Here is a 13572-nt window from a genome sequence, read left to right as displayed (position 1 = left end):
GGGCGTCAGTAATCAATCTTTCAAATGGTATCAGCTGTGTATCCATCCTCCGGACTCGATCATCTCAAACTTAAGACTACTTTCGAACAGTGTCTGCTTGCTAAGAGTTTGTGTGACAAAAAACACAGGCAAATGTCTGAGATACAGTTAGACTTAGTATAGAAAGCACTTTTACTTTACAGATGTGGAATTTATTTATCTTGGGTGGGGGGATACATTTTCTTGACTGAAAGCTACCTGCCAGACCACCAGAGTGACGTCAGTGCTCCTCTGTGTTGCATGTGTGTGTTTGTGTGTGTAATACACAGGGACACTAAAGTGCTGAGTTATGCCTCCTGCACTGTGTCAGTATTCTAATCATTTATTAAAGGGGCATGGGAATAAAAATGAGTGAAACAGTCCATGACGGAGGCAGATGAAAGTACTGCAGCTCACAGCCAGAGGGATGCACAGCACTTCCAACAAACTTTTTAAACAGGGATTCATTCGAAAATTTAGAAACTATCCTTAGATGTTTCAAGCATCAAACTGTATGATTATCGGTTAATGGTTATACTAGTTGTGATTTGGATTGATCAGATAAGAGCCGCTTTAGTATTGCAACACTATCGTAATACAATTGCACGATTAAAGTGGGAATCCACTTTGAATTTAATTTAATATCTGGCTCAGCTCTGCAGTTTTTTTGCAGGGGATATAATGTTTTATTTTTGGTACAGAGCACACGTCAATTTGCCTGTAATCTATCTTCAATATGGGAGAGTATGAAAAATCAAAGAGGAAAGGAGTAAACCAATAAAACTTTTCAGGTGAGTGATAAAAGTAAAAATCAGAAAAACAAAACAAATAGGATGTGATTATTCTTTGTATTTTTTTTCTGATCATGTTGGAACATAAGTTTTGTGGTTTAAATACTCTGTTTACATGAAAAAAGAAAGAAGGAGACTGGATTTAAGGGTAGCAACTAGTCAGTAGACCACATGTAGGCTAAAGGATGTTACATAACCGAGGATAAACAGAGGATCCCAGCTGCAAGGCTAGATTATAGGTTAAGGATAGAAATGGCAAATTCATGATAAAAAGTGACCTCTGGCAGTCCATATGTTCGTGCGTGTGTGTGTGTGTGCGTGTGTGTGCCCAGTGTCTGAAGGTTCTCAAGGCATTTTGGCTGAAAGACAAGCAGCCTCTTTGTACACTGTGTTAAAGGTTAATCCCTCTTTCTGTATTTTCTACTGTTCACCTTAGCTAGATTGAGATTCAAGATTAGAAATGAACGCGTGGTTGTGCACAGAACAAAAAACTGAGTAAGACCTTATGCACTGAGTGCATGCCCCTTACTAAGGCTGCATAATTCTATAAAGGTGTACTATGCTGGAACTGCTGGTTAGTTTTTTAACAATATCTCCAGTGAAAGTGAAAGCCAACCCCAGATTGTTTTTTTTTTTGTTTTGTTTTTGTTTGTTTTTTTGGTGCCATTTCCTTGTTTGTTTTTTGTTTTGTTTGGGGGTTTGGGGGGGTTGTGTCATTTCATTGATTTTTTCAGCTACCTCTTGGATGCCTGCTGCATATGATCTAGCACCCACTCGCTAACTTTTTATAAAGTCCCGTCCTCACCTGCATGCTGTGACCAGAACTGCCCCTGTTACTTTTCCCTATAGGTGAATATCTGACTGACTTCTGCTGTGCTGCTCCCAGGGCTCTACAGGCCTCAACTCTATCTCCTCCTCTCTTGTGCCACTGGCTGGTGGAATCTGGGAACCTGCAGCCAATCAGTCTGTTTTGGTTACTTAAAGGCTGAGGAGCTGCACCTGTTTGCTGTCATTTGTTGCCTGCTGTGTTTGGGTGTTGGTGAGTTAACCTGTGAACATTTAATTTATTGCTCTTTGTGCCCTTGTCAAGTTTAGGAAGCAATGATAAGAGCAAAATAAGCACAGCAAAACAAGAAGAAAATGAGAAAATCAAACTAATGATGTCGAAATACAATCATAGGAAAAGGGTACTGCATGAAATATAGTTTAAGGTTTTCAGAATGACAGCAAAGGGGCATTACTTGCACCAAAAACTGTTAAATCCATTCTTTACATTATTTTTTAAAAATTGAAATCTGCTTTTATTAACAAACAGACAACAAAGACAGAAAACATTACCTCCTTGGTGGAATAAATGTTGTTAAAAAATTTAGCTCAAATTGTCCAAATCTGTTGTAGGTTATTGCTCTAGCAAGGTGACCTTCATTAATGGAACAAAACAAAGAGGAGGGAGGTCACTGTCGTCTTGGTACACAAAACAACAACAACCATTGCTGGAGGCAGGAAGAGTCAAGGACGCCCTAACTGCAGCCACAGAGAAAGGGCAAGGAAACGCACCCAAACACAAACAAGCTCAACTCCCGTCGGCAAGACCCTGAAGCAGTGCTGCTCCAACCTAAATCTGACTGCACTGAATCACTGTGAGTAACTGTGCAAAGCCTCATCTGACCAAATTATGAGGACAGTTATAAGGTCTATATCAACACAAGCACTGACACACTTTAAAATGACATCGGTGTTGATTTTTTGAACCATAAGAGAAAGAGCTGCAGCCACAGAAACAGCAAGTGAGTGATGGAAGAGGGAGACGGCATCCTAAGTGAAAAATATATTGGTGATGTTATCTGTGATCATAGAGATCGTTTGGGTGAAAAATATGTTTGTGTGTGTATTTCTGTTCCTACTGTATGAGAGAGGTGCTTCTGCACTAAGAGTGAACTGTGAGCCTTTACCCATATTCACTTTATAATTCAGATTATCACCTGCTCAATGCAACATACACACATTAAAAAAACCCAATTTGGATTAAATAAGTGATGTAGTTTGAATAGGTTGGGCTGTTAGAATAGAAGATTGGTGGCACACCCTCACTACAATAGACTGCAGTTGTTGTTGTTTTTTGTCTGTTTTTAATGTATTCAAAATTAAATCACATTTTGCATCCTCATTTGAACCCAAATGAAATCCTGATTATCATTTGTGAGCACTGCGCTGATTAATCAACAATCAGCCTTTGCAAAAAGCACAATCCTGGATTGCGTTTAGGGTGTAAAAACATGTACAACGCTGATTGTGTACAACCGTAGCAAACCTGAGCACAATGGTGTTTGTCGCAAGGGAAAAGGCAGATAATCTAAATCAGTTTTAACCTTGTAATTATTCAGGAATTTGGGGAATACAAACTGTAGCAGTCAGTCACCACACTGTACACAGTTTAATTAGAAATCTGTTCTGTTCCTGTGAGACGCACATGAGAATTTCATCAGGGATCAGAGCACAACAGTGGTGAGAAGGTGGAGGCTCAGTGAATGCAGGACTAAAACACAATGTTCATTTTCAAATGCACACCAAGTGTTCTTTATTCTGTTATGGTTACCATTCATACACAGATATATCAATCTACAATTCATTCTATTATCAATCTACAATTCATTCTATTTAAATAAAGAGTCCTAAGATAAAGATAATAAAGATCCTCTGCCAGATTAAGGCTCTGAAAGATTTGTGAGGCTAAAATTATGCAACAAAATATAGAGAAATTGTGAAGGAAAAAGCTTTTTGTCATTTTATTTATACTGCTGTAAACAGATACTACAAAGTTATTTTTCTCTTGAAAGTTTGAGTTTTATTTGACTTTATGGTCAGAAAAAAAATCTGAAATTTGTCTTTTAAACCAGAACATCAACTGTTTAATGTAAACTAGATATGAATACAAAAATACAAAGCAACATTTAACCAAACGACAAAATTATACAACAAACAAAATGTGGATGCAGTGCAACATATTACTCATTATCTTTTACAGTCGGTGTTCCACTCAGGTACACTGAAGCCATACTTTTATTTAACACTTTGACAGACTGACGCACAAAAGCTGATATTCCTCAAATGACATGTCAGAGGGACCAGACGTAATATTACCTGCCAGAGACAACATTCAAGGATTTCCTTGGTCTCCAGAATTTGGGATCTTTCTGCCCTTCCCCACTCTTCCTTATGTTCTGGGTGTCTAATATTGTGTCTTACATCATGAAAATTAGATAACAGTCTGGGGGAAAAACAAACCATTGGAGCAGATGTGTGTGCCCCAATCTCATCAACACTGCCTGGTATGCACAGCAAACCCCCTGTGAAGGAGAGCAGCTCAGCTGTCACACTCAGGCTTCTGAGATGACAACATGTAAACAAGTATTGTTGTTGTTGTTGTTGTTGTGTTTGCTATTGTTGTTTTATGCCCGGCCTGTGACACGAAGCTCTGACGTTGATGATATGCAGCCTGATTTGTAATGTGGCAAAGTGCAAGACAGAGTGTCAGGATGCTTCACAAACACACATGTACATAACGGCAGGCACACACCAACACATAAACATGCTTATACACCGTCAACATAAACACATTCACACACACACACACTGCGCACGACGGGGGCCTGAGCGAGACCAGATTGCATGTTCAGAGAGTGTCAAACGGTCAGACTGCTGAGCTCAGCGTGCAGCTGATGTAAACTTCACAGGGAATCAAAAAGTTAGGAACCAAAACAGAGATACTTTTTTCCCTCAGGAATAGAGATTAAAATCTAATATGTGATGGTTAATAATGAAACTACGGTAGTTGATATACTGTAGGTTCATTATTTTAAAATCCAAACCATAAACAGGTCAACAAAGCCATGGGGCAAAGTGAAAAAGGGCAGTAGAGAAATGAAATCCATGAAAAAATTATGGATTGAAGCTCAGTCTTATTACCATCCAATATGGCAACAACCTCTGCCTGCTGAACTGCTGGCCCAGCATTATTAGATAAAAGAAAAATGAAGCTCTCGCTGTGTGTTCATGTGTGTGGCAGGTGGATTGTGGGTAGGCAGGCCTCAGCAGCCAAATGCTATTTCTTTCTCAACACACACAGAGACGCTTCAGCTCGGCAGCAGAGTTAGTGGACTTCATCCCCCGGGAACCTTTACCTCCTCTCTTGCTCCCTCTTCACGTTTTCTCATTCCAATCCCAATCAATCCCACAATCCCCTAGGGAGTGTGGAAAAACAACCCTGCTGGACTCTGCTGCCACACCAGATGATCGTCTTTCCCCTCCTTGGCCTGTGCGTTGCACAGCCACCTGTCCAGTTCTTAAGTCCAAACGATCTCTAACCTTCGCACACTCCTAACAGATCCTTGGTTAGATCACTTTCTGCTCTTATTCTCCTTTGTTGCTACTTATTCGCTTTACTCTTCAGTCATGCTTGTGGCTCTATGGATGGCAGTGTCAGTCTGCCGGTTGGTTGATCAGTCAATCCACCTCTTTGGTTCAGAGTCAAGCACTATCGGATTGACTGGCGTGACATTTTGTACAGACATTCATGGACCCCAGAGGATGAGGCTTACTGACTTTGGTGAGCCCCTGACTTTTAGTGTAGTGCGATCATGAGGTTGACATTTGTGGTTTTGGGGGATTGCCATGAATTTTGGGACAGACACTGAAAAACAACAGAGTGCCCAGAAAGTCATGGGAATTATGATTCGTTTGACCGGAGCATACAACATATACTTATGCAACAATTCGTATGATCTCTTATGAAAATGCGGATTAAACCATTTTTATGATATCTAACAAATTAGCGCCCCTAAAAGGATATTATGCACATAATGTAAAATTACACAGGTTAGGTTTAGGCAAGTAAAGTTATGTTTAGGAGAAGAAACATTGTGACCACGTACCTTAAAATAACTCAAAGGTCTCTTGGTTTCTCACAGTTCTGTCTTGTTTGACCCACCAAACTCCTTCCTAAAACTTACTTTTGGTCTCCTCCCTCTTTAATTCATTATGCCTCAGTCACATGGTTGTAGCCTTCCCAATTATAAATGAATTACTGGCTCATGATTGCATGGGTTTCAGCATAAATGAATTGTGGTGCGTTTCTTTTCGTAGGTATACAAACGAACAGTGCATGAGAACAGCCTGGAGCACGTGAGGTAGTCTAGTATTGTTATTATACAGCAACAAAGTCAGCAAGAAAGAGAATCTAAACTGACTCGTCTCTCCCTGGTGTGTGTATCTCTCATTCCAGTAGCAATGCTGATCGTAATGCATAGATTTGATTGGCTGAGTAACATCTCGTGAGAGGATTTAATGCATGTAGTTGGTCTGTGAATTTTCTTGTTGCTAGAAACTGTTTCAAATATTCAGAATCGATGTGTATCGATAAGTCTATATTTTTGCAGAAACTAATCAGTGCTACTTTCTTTATTTTGTTTATATATTTCTGTCTTTCCTGTGTTTTTACTTTTCAGTAATTCATTAAGGCATTAATTATTACATTCTGTCGTGACACTTTCATTACTGTAATAAGCTGTGATTCATTTCGGTGGGTGGGAAAAAGGGACAGCCTGAATGCTAATGTGACACATTGCCAAATGAGAGAGCAGCAGTGGGGCTGGCTGGACAGGAAGGTCTGTCATCCATCAGTCTCATCTCCTCTCGCTCTCCTCATGGCTGTCCTCACAGAGCGGAGCCCTCACTCCTCTCGGTGGGGCCAGGGGTCTGGACAACTGTTTACTTGGCTCTGTCTGCAGGCTGGAACCAAAACATCAGTTTTATATGTGAGACATGTAAACCCCCCCCCCCCCAGAAGAGATATGGCAGCAATTAAATGAGTCAAATGATATTCATATTCATGGCACACACAAACAAATGAGCACAGCATTTGCAAATATGCCCAATAGAGTGCCAAGTGATAATTTTGCCAAGTTTCAAGGACAACCGCAGAGAAAGCAGTCTTACGAAATAGTTAAGAGTATTACAACCTAGATTCAAGCCTGATCTGAAGCCTAAACACGGTGAAAACACAGAAAAAACAAAACAGCCTTTGAACTATAAACTGGGATTGATGCCAAAAACCAAACACATCACAGCGATTAAACAATCTTCCATCTAATATTGAAGCCATTAGCTCCAGTGTGCTCATGGAGCTCAGAGAACAGGCTGCAGGTCACACTTTTTGATGGCTGAATTGGCGGGAACCAAACTGCTCTTTCACTGAGAAAACCCAACATTATTGAAATATATCACTAAATAACGTAAAGGGCAACATACAGCACCTGTGAGTGCACAGCCGGCCATGAATGCAGAAAGTAAACAAACACTAGACTGCACAAATACCCTCTAGGAAACAAGCAAGGATACACAAACAGAAACAATACAAGCATGAATCTCTCTCTTTCAGCCGCAAATATGACATAGTGCATGAGCTCTAATCCGCAGGCATGAAGTAATCTGAGCAAATGTGCATTTGGATTATCAGTCTGGAACAGTCTAATCTAAAACACTTCTCAAACTGGTTGACTGAGAGGTCATGAAAGAGCTTCAGCCATGTGGAGATGCAGCGTGTCCGTATTTCAGTGTTGTTAGGATGATGAGGAGCAGGATCGCTTAGCTCTGCGCTAGAGTTTCAGATAGACATTATATGCTGCAGTAGTTTAAAAGAACTTGGTGGGTAACTTGGGTCCTAGTCTTGTGTTGTTTACCTCTTCTGGTGGCAAACAACAAACATGTAACATATTCCTTTTCTTGCTGGCTGATATTTAGAGTTCCCTTGGCTGCTGCCACACCTTTCCTTGTGAGTCACTGTTACTTTTATCTTCATGATGCACTGTGTGACAGCTGCTGGCAGTTTTACCTGCACCCTGATCAGATTTAGGATTTTTAGAAATTTACTTTTCTGTGATATCCATGTCTCCTCATTCTGACTCCTCATCCACACTAATAAATGTCTTCACTGATGTTAGTGAAAAAATCCTGGTGATCTAGGTAATTCTGAAATTTGCAAAGCAATCCTGCAGTATTAGGAGCTTTATGGTTTTATGTTGGACAGATTACTTTGGAGGGGGACACAAGGACCTAGGCACAATTTGGCTAATCAGTGTGAGAGCACCTTGTTGTTAAGAGGCTGATGGAGCACAGGTGTGTCTTCATAGCTGCTCCATAGCTGTGCACAGCTTTCCCTGGTGAGACAAACAAACTCGTTGTATTTAAAATGGGATTATTTTATTGTTATGTAGGAGTGCAAATGCATCCCAAGGTCATAGATTTTTGCTTAAATGTTTAATTTGTTTGATATTTAATAAAAAATGATTGAATTACAAAATGTGGGTATGCCAACACCTTTTTTCTTTTTTTTTTTTGTAGAGGGACATAATAGTCAAAGAGTGGTGACAAAATATGAGGATGTCTCTTTAATATCAAACCGTGTTTGCCTGCTGTGGTTTGACCAAGAGTAATATGTGCTGTGTTCAATTCACAGGAACAGTTTTGGTTGATATTTACTTGACATTTGTTTTACTTGTGTTTTAGCAGATTGATCATATTAATTTCTAGTTTCATCTTTCTAGTTCTGTGGCTGGTGTTGGCCTCTTGTGACAGGAGCAGCTGGTGGCGACCACCGTTTGGGAATCACTGTTTTAAGGTATGTCCAACCATGTTTCTTTTCCAAACCCTGGGCTATGTAACTTGAGGTAACTAACAATCATGTGTTAGACAAAACATTTATCAACGTGTACCTAAGCAGCTTTAGAGCTCCTTTAGCAGTCAGTCAACTTACAGACTGTGGGCAAGATTTGACCCATGACAAGGTCCAGGGCGGCCCACTGACCATGTTCTAAATTAAGCTACATTAATTGATACTACCAGTGTACAGTACTGTAACAATGTGCACCAAAATTGACATATTTCAATTAGCCCATCTTCAAAGATGCTTTACCTTTCACTCGTCCTCCCTGTGTCACAGCTGTGTGACTGACTGCATGTTCAGCCTTTGGTGTAGGTCTGTTGGGGAAAGTAGCTGCTCTTTTACATGTGAAATTCCATCAAATTAAATCAATGCAAATGACCCCAGCTGCATATGCTCACAGAACATGCTTATTGAACACACACACTTTACTGGGGAATGTAAACGACTGGGTACACACATTAACACAACACTGTGTGCATATGCAGACTCGTAAGCGTGCATGCTCAGTTAACAGGAGCTGACATTTTCTTAATACCGAACATAATGGCTTCGTCCTTGTGTCTGTCCATTTGCTAATGTCCCATATGTACTTGCTTGGTTAGAATTCAGCCCTTATGCCCGCCTGCATTTTCTTCAATGAGTCACAAAGTGTGAGTGTATCCCTGGTGTGTAAATGGAGCATCTTAGTTAAAGAAAAAAGCCATCCTAAAATAGAATTCTTGATATAATTAATGAGCAACAGGGACTACATTTTATTATTTCCAGTTATTTTTATTTTGAGAGTTCAGCTCAAATGATGATTTTAATATTGAAGTGCTATCTGTGCACAAAATAACTGTGTGTAAGTGGACAAAATTATAGTAGTACCCTTTATTCGAAGCACATTTCCTGAGTACTGCTGCTTTTTGGTATACTGAGGCTATTGTGGGGGAGATTCAAATGTCTGCCAGTTTATATACTGGTATGTTATTACTTAACACCAAAAACATGATGGCAACCTACGAAAAAAGCCCTTATTCCTTCCTTTCGAGGGTATTAATGGCCACTTCTCATTTTTTAATCAGTTGTAGCTGTGCTAGAAATACAGGTATAACAAGATGTCACATCTGTGTTTGAATAGGCACTACTTCAAAGAGCAATAAACACAATCAAACAACAAACTGAGTGTAAACCTAATTTTGACGGAAAGAAATAATAAATTCAAGAATTATATCTCATGATTCAAGGTCTGATGTCCATCTTGCCCTCTAAAATACCAAACTTTTCTCAAATATGAAAGAAATATAGCATGTTGTATTTAAAAATTACAACAACATGATATTCTTGCCATACAGCAGTTGTTTCTTTAAATTTTGATTATATTTTGAAAGTTTTTGCCTTTAGTGATAGGACGGCTATAGATAGACAGGAAGGTGGTGGTGGGGGGGTTGGTTATATAGCTGTGGGCTGAAATTGAACCTGCACTGATGCAGAGTGAAAGATTTCTATGACCTCTTCTGTCTGTTTGTCATTAAAATGCTAACTGCAATGATAGACCAAGAATTCAATCTGTAAAAGTTGTTTCTTCTCATCCTGATACTTCATCCCTGCTCATACCGAATGAGCAGTTTCCAGTCTTGTGCCCTCACATCAAGTCAAAGATGTGGTGAAAGGTTTTATATTGGTTTTGAAGCTGATGTTCCAGTTCAGCAAGCTATGCACTGATCATCAGCACAGTTTGAAGTGTTTGGCCACTACAAATCAGAGAGAGAAAAATCTGAACGCACAGTTGGGGCATAGCATCCCTCAGTGTTTTCCTTAAATTCATTTTTTCTACTTTAACTGCCCACTCTGGCTCCTCTCTTTTGTGAGTGTGAAGACTGCAAGAGTTGTTTGACAACTCTCAGAGTTGTGTTAAGTTTAATGTGAACACCCAGCAGAGGCATAAAAGATTAGAAGTACTTCTTCCAAAAAGCACCCCTTCTTATCTCTCCTCCAGCTATGTGGGTTGACGCTAACTGCAGGAAGTCTGGAGACTGCGTGGACACAAAGAGATGGCAGACTCACAGTTTAACAGCTTCATGTATCAAAGCATAAACTTTACTTGACAGTTATTACTAGAGTTCATAACAGCAGAAATAATATAGAATGGTCATTATCAGTGGTTATTAGCCTCATAGATATAGGTTAGAAGGGGGCCTCCTGCATCTACTAGTTGCAGCAGTAATTATGATGAGAGCAAAGGACAAAGTCAGGTAAGAAATCATTAGTGTAAAAATGAGAAAGTCCAAGTATACGTAGAGGAGAATGAGGTGGTCGATTGGTCAAACACAAGACTTTAACCTAGGAGAGAGGTGTTTCTGTTCCTTGAGAAATCAAAAGTTAAACTTGACTCATTTTAACTGACACGTGTAGTTTTCCACGTCACATCGCTCCATGTCATGTCATCTTTCGTAAAAAATCGTACTTATTTTTAACCGTGATCTTTTTTCTCAATCTAATCACGTAGTAGGGGTGCTTATCCAAAGTGAAGATGAAACCTAACAAAACAACTTTACGTTACAACTTGTAGTGAATCTCTGTATCCTAGGATTGGCCTGCTGTACTCTGCCCTACTCTGACTCTGCTTGGCTGACATTTTTACCCTAAACCAATCCCACTCCTCTTGCCTGAACCCAACAAATACAACCAACAAAGTCAACAAGCACTAGCGATCATTGGTAGAGTAGGACAGGTCATTCCTTTGCTGTCCTCGGATTTGCAGTTTTGCTAATGGCCCTCTGAAGCTTCTAATATATGTAGCATATGGCCCCCTATAACTCATGTCTGTGAGGCTGATAACCACTCATAATACATATTCAATCAAGTGATAATATTTGATATGGGTGCATCTGGTCACTTTAAGGGCCTCTGTCTTTGTTGGTTTAACATTTGAAATTCTTTTTGTCCATTATCTCTCTGGTCCATGATTCTTTCGTGTTGTAAACCTGGGGGACATTTTTTAACATAACATTTAGCACTGTCCATTGTCTCTAGAAGTAGGCTGTAAAGCTGTGTGAGTGAAACCTCTGAGTGGTAAAGTGATTCTTTTATATTCTGTTTCAATTGTGATTTTTACTGAATTGGGTTTCCCTTAAACACCACAAACTGTATGCAAAATCCACTGAGAAATTTCTGTAAGTTGTGGGAAAATATACTATACTGTGAGAGCCACTGTGAGGGCTGTGCAGATGAAGCGTGTCTTAAACCTGTTGCATTACGGCTCTTTACTGTGCAGTAATATCCACCCACGTCAAAGTTAAGCTTCATAAATGATGTCTACTTCACCGGTGATCTTTTTTTTCCACTTGACGACAACCTCTGCAATCCTCTTACTTTACTCTACAGCTCTTTTCTCCTGCTCTCTATCATGCCCCCTTTTGACATGACTTGCTTTATCTGCCTCAGGAGAATAAAGACAAGGCACAGAGCCTCCCCTGACTCCCCTTCCAGTTTGCAACAGGAATAAATCTTATTGATTTATCCATCAATGTACCAACAAACTACAATGACAAACCGGTGAAAGCCTCCACCTGAAAGCCGTTAACTTTGTTTTCATGTGATCTGTTAATTTTCTACTCTGTTGTTGGCCTGGAGAGTTACAAGATGAGTGACAACAGGACAGCAGCAGACCATAAATGAGCCTTGTCTGCAGCCTGTTGTCTCCCTTTTTACTAATAGGAGACATGGTGATCAGGAGGATTGGTGCTTAATGATGAGCTGTAATAGTGCAAAAGCACTTCCTGAGACATATGGCAGTGAATCAGGGTGATAGGGACAGAACAGGAGAAGCACAGGGAGGAAACTATCAGTGAAATGACCTTTACTAATGTCAATAGATTAGCTTTCAGACGATTCAACAATGCGTCTCAACCTCTGTCAGAGGAATTCAAGTGAGTGTGTGTATGTTATTCCCACTCCCTTGAAGTAAATATGCAGTCTGGATGACTTTCAGTGTCTGGGTGACTTTCAGATCGTCACTCAACGTGTACACCATACATCATTTGTGATTCTTTGGACTGGGCTGTCATTCGCCAGAGCTCTGCTCATAGTCAAACACGTTCTCCAGAGTGCAAATATCTCCAGCATATCAAAGTGAGCAATGTAGTTTTCAAATGCACATGGAAAAGAAAATATTTGCAAATGTGCTCTCATTGCAATCCGGTGTTTGTAACTCCAGCGTCACTCAGACATGCACACCAAAGTAAATCTTCTGCTGACGCCTGGAGTCATGTTTGACTTGTATCACTGCAGGTAATAGATAGCACAGGGACGTCAACATTAAAAGTAGGTTGCCAGAAAATAAACTTTGGGAGAGAATGTTGTGTAGTGCACAGAAATTAGATCAGCAGCAGTGATTCATCACACCTCCCGTGAAAGAAACAAAAAATTATAGCTATGATTTGCATCCATCATGCATGATGTTAACACTAATAATAGCACAAAATGAAAAAGATTTTTTCTCTCTTTTAGGTTGTGTCAGCTAATGTCTCTCACATGTGCAGCTCTTATGGGGTATGAGATCACGCTCACCATTCAGCAGTGTAAATGTAAGCCACTCCAATATGTGTGTGGATGTGGTGCCATCTGATGGTGATACGCAATACCTCACTTTTCTGTCAGTTATTTTTTGTACCAATATTTTGCACCTTACTGTTGGCAAGTTCTTTAGTTTTGTACCTTACTGTTGTCTAGTTTTATATTTGCTATATATATATATATTATTTTCTATTCACTACACATTTGTTTTTTCTGCTGTTATTTTAGTATATTGCAGGCTTCTTATCCATACTCACCTAACTTTGTATCGCAACTGCTGCACAGAAATTTCCCCCTGGATAAAGTATTATCTTTACTAATACTATGTGAATTCTTCATTTTTCTGTCCCACCATCTATTATTATTATTATTATTATTATTATTATTATTATTATTATTAGTAGTAGTAGTAGTAGTAGTAGTAGTAGTAGTAGTAGTAGTAGTAATAGTAGTAGTATTTGCAAGAAAAGCTATGCAGTAAAGTCA

At 39.6% G+C, this 13572-nt stretch overlaps 1 long non-coding RNA gene across 1 annotated transcript; it reads left to right on the top strand.

Annotated features, from left to right (window-relative positions):
* The first annotated feature begins 1709 nt into the window (after positions 1–1709).
* Positions 1710–13379, top strand: LOC121948569 (uncharacterized). The gene is made up of 4 exons (XR_006106160.2): positions 1710–1848; positions 2208–2449; positions 8411–8484; positions 13021–13379. It is a non-coding gene; the product is annotated as an uncharacterized LOC121948569 (long non-coding RNA).
* Positions 13380–13572: the final 193 nt, after the last annotated feature.

The sequence above is a fragment of the Plectropomus leopardus genome, chromosome 8 (genome assembly GCF_026936395.1).
Source record: "Plectropomus leopardus strain MGB_pleo_1.0 chromosome 8, ASM2693639v1, whole genome shotgun sequence".
NCBI lineage: Eukaryota > Metazoa > Chordata > Actinopteri > Perciformes > Serranidae > Plectropomus > Plectropomus leopardus.
This window is presented reverse-complemented; position numbering and strand designations above follow the sequence as displayed.